This window comes from Microtus ochrogaster, chromosome 1 (genome assembly GCF_000317375.1).
Source record: "Microtus ochrogaster isolate Prairie Vole_2 chromosome 1, MicOch1.0, whole genome shotgun sequence".
NCBI classification, from domain to species: domain Eukaryota; kingdom Metazoa; phylum Chordata; class Mammalia; order Rodentia; family Cricetidae; genus Microtus; species Microtus ochrogaster.
This window is the reverse complement of record NC_022009.1, coordinates 89,893,168-89,896,977: the sequence shown is the minus strand read 5'-3', so window position 1 is coordinate 89,896,977 and position 3,810 is coordinate 89,893,168. Positions and strand designations below refer to the sequence as shown.

The 3,810-nt window shown below is 46.5% G+C and overlaps 1 protein-coding gene across 1 annotated transcript in view; it reads right to left on the bottom strand.

Annotated features, from left to right (window-relative positions):
* The window catches only part of Nceh1 (neutral cholesterol ester hydrolase 1), a 64,821-nt gene that overhangs the window by 26,652 nt on the left and 34,359 nt on the right, over nucleotides 1–3,810 (bottom strand). The window lies entirely within an intron of this gene.

The following is a 3,810-nucleotide window of genomic DNA, read 5'->3' as shown; positions in this document are numbered from 1 at the left end:
TGGGTGGATGGAGTGATGGATGGGTGGGTGGGTAGATGGATGGATGGAGTGATGAGCTACAATGCATTGGCTTCAAGGAGGTCAGTCTGAAAGTACACTGTATTCTTTGAGAAAAGGGTATACTTTGCCTGGGCCTGTTGATTCAAGACTATAACCCAAGTCTGTATAAGTCAAAGGCAAAAAGTTCACCAGTTTCAGACCAGTGTGGACTGCAGAGATAAAAGAAAAGAGGCAGGGCAGGGGAACTGGGAGGACAAAGGAGGGTTCAGATTGAACTGCCCCCGTGGAAATTACATTCTCCAGGGACTGAGGATCACCTCTTACCTGCCTCCTATAAACTTACTTGTGTGAACTCTCTGGGGACCACCCCTCCACTTGCTTCCCACACCCCATTTCTTCTTTTAGGATCACAACTCACACCATTTTTTTCTGTGATCTTGTCTGTCACAAGCTTTCTCGAGCTGCAAACCCAGGTCATCCCATTCTTACGTTCTTTGCTTTCTCTCTGCTGACCCCTGCCCTCTTTATCTCTGTGAAGCTGTCTAACCACACTGACGGTCCTATTTCTTTAGCTTTCCCTAACAAATGCAACCTACGACATTCTGAGTTCCAGTACTGTATCTCCAAACTAAGTTCACCAATGGCTACTCGGTCAAGCTCTACCAACACGCTACTCGGTTCCCCGACTCCTTAACTTCTCCAGGCTCTGGTCTACTGTGTCACAAAACCCCATTTATTTATTTATTACTTGGGGATTCTTTTGAGCCGGTCTCATTTGAGCTCAGGCTGACCTCAAATTCACCGTGTAGCCAAAGAGAGCCTTGAATTTCTGATCCTCTTGCTTATACCTCCCAAATGCTAGGGTTACAGACAAGTTTATCACGCCTGGTTTTTAAAGTGCCAGGGATTCCACTGTAAGGTGGCTACCAACTGAGCCACATTCCCAGACCTTTCTTTGTTTTTGAGCCAAGGTCTAGCCTAAACTGGCCTCAAACTTATCTTCCCCTCAGCCTCCCATATGCTGGGATTAAGGTGTGCCCAACATGACTAACTCCTGCCTTTGTGTACATGTACATATCTTATAGATTGGTTCTTCATCTTCTGCCCAGGGGATTTTTTCTTTTGCTTTGTTTTTCCTAGACAGGGTTTCTCTGTGTAGTCCTGTCTGTCCTGGACTCACTCTGTAGACCAGGCTGTCCTGGAACTCAGATATCCGCCTGCCATGGCCTCCCGAGTGTTGACATTAAAGACGTGCACCACGATGGCCCAGCTCAGGGTTTCCTTAAATATTGGTGTCTCCAAAGTTCTAATTTTTATTCTGTTTTATTTTTTGTGTTCTAGGGTTGATCCCACAGCTTCTCCAACACTAGTTAAGTGCTCTACCATGCAGTAACCCCTTGAGCTAACCCCCACCCCACTGGCCTAAACTATTCTGTTTTGAAGCAGAGCCTCTCTGTTTCCTAGAGGAGTCTGGAACTGTTAGAAACTTTTCCTTTAACGTACGTGTACAGATCAGTATGTATATGTCTTTAGGGAATGTGCACATATGTGTACAACTGCCCTCAGATTCCAGCAAAGAACAGTGATCTTCAAGATCTGGAGTGAGAGGCAGTGGTGAGCTGCCCAACTAGGATGATGGGAATAGAACCCAGGTCCTCTGCAAGAAGAGCTAGTACTCTTAACCACTAAGCCATCTCTAACTCTCAACTTTTTAACTTTAACCTCTGTGCTGGATAGTTTTTTTGGTTGTTGTTGTTTTGTTTTGTTTTGTTTTGCCAACTTGACACAACTGATATCATTTGAGAGGAGGGAACCTCAATTAAGAAAATGTGTCCAGAGCTAGAGTGATGGCTCAGTGGTTAAGAGCACTTGGCCGCTCTTCCAGAGGTCCTGAGTTCAATTCCCAGAAACCACAAGGTGGCTCACAACCATCTGCAATGGGATCAGATTCCTTCTTCTGGTAGGCATGAAGATAGCACTCATATACATAAAATACATGGATAAATCTGTAAAAGAAAACGCCTCCATAAGATCAGGGTGTAGATAGCCTATAGGGCATTTTTTTTTTTTAGTGATTGATGAAGAAGGGCCCAGACCATTGTGGGTGGTGCCACTCCTGAGCTGGAGGTCCTGGGTCTTACAGAAAGTAGACTGAGGGGCTGGAGAAGATGGCTCAGCAGTTGAGAGCACTAACTGTGGTTTCAGAGGACCTGGTTTCAATTCCCAGCACCCACATGGCAGCTCATAACTGCCTGTAACTCCAGTTTCAGGGGCTCTAACACATACAGGCAGGCAAAACATGAATGTACATGAAATTAATTTTTTTTGAAACAAGTAAGGAAGAAAGCAGGTTGATCAAACCATGAGGAGCAAGCCAGTAAGCAGCACCCCTCCATGGCCTCTGAACCAGCTCCTGGCTTCAGGTTCCTGCCCTCACTGCTTTTGATAATTAACTGTTATATGGAATTGTGAGTAAAATCAACCCTTTCCTCCCCGGCTTGCTTTTAGTCCTGGAGTTTCATCACAGCAATGGTCACCCTGAGAAGACAGGGAGTCAGTTCTTTCCTTCCATGGGTTGCAGGAGTTGAGCCCAGGTCATCAGGTTTACAGAGAAAGTCTTTTGAGCCTGCTGAGCCATCTTGCTAGCCACTGCTTGAGCTTTCGACCCTCTGGCCTCAGTCTCCTGAGTAGCTGAATTTACAAGCCTGCATTAGACACAGCTCAAAGTTCAGTACTTTATTTTACTCAGCTTCACAGTTCCCGCTTCACAGTTCCTGCTTTCCTTGCAAGACAGTGAACCATAACGGCACAGTATGTGGTGCAGGTATAATGGTACAGCGCGTGGCACAGGTATAACGGCACAGTGTGTGGCACAGGTATAACGGCACAGGGTGTGGCATGGGTATAACGGCACAGGGCGTGGCACAGGTATAACAGCACAGTGCCTGGCACGGGTATAACGGCACAGGGCGTGGCACAGGTATAATGGCACAGTGCCTGGCACAGGTAAGTGTCACTGCCACTCACTAAATCAGTTGTAGTGACTCTATTAGAATACTGACAACTCGGCACTGCCTTCAGTCTCTCGTCTGTCCTTTTCAAACCCCAGATCTACATTTCTGACCATTTCCAGGATCCTCAAAATTATCATGGATAGGGCTGGAAATGTAGAGTGTCACGCGCACTGTGAAGGTTAATCTTTACTGCCAACCTGACTGGATTTCCAGCTACCTAGAGACCACCTCTGATGTACTGCTGAGGTCATTTACAGAGAGGCACAGCTGCGGAGAGAAGACCCACTCTGGCTGTGGGCAGCAACGCCCATGGGCTGAACTCCTAAAAAAAAAAAAAAAACACGAGCTGAGCTCCCCTGTGCACCTGGCTCTGCTTCCTGACTACAGATCCAATGTGAGCAGATGCCTCATGCTCTTGCCATCCTGTCTCCCCTCACCCTGATGACTGCATCCTCAAACCACAGAAAACAGCAGAAAAAACACGGGCCAAAACAAATCCACGATTAGGTTGCGTTCCTTCAGGTATCTTTGGTAGTGCTGAGATGAGTAACTAACAAGGGTCTAATACCAGGCACCACAAAAAATTATCACTGGGTCTGGTATTTGTGTAGCAGTTCTCAAGCCTGGGATTGAATGACCCTTTCAGAGGGGTCGCCTGAGACCACCAGGAAACACAGATGTCTACATTACAATTCAAAACAGTAGCAAAATTACAGTTATGAAGCAGCAACTACATAATCTTATGGTTGGGGTCACCACAGCATGAAGAACTGGAATGAAAGGGTCACAGCATTGG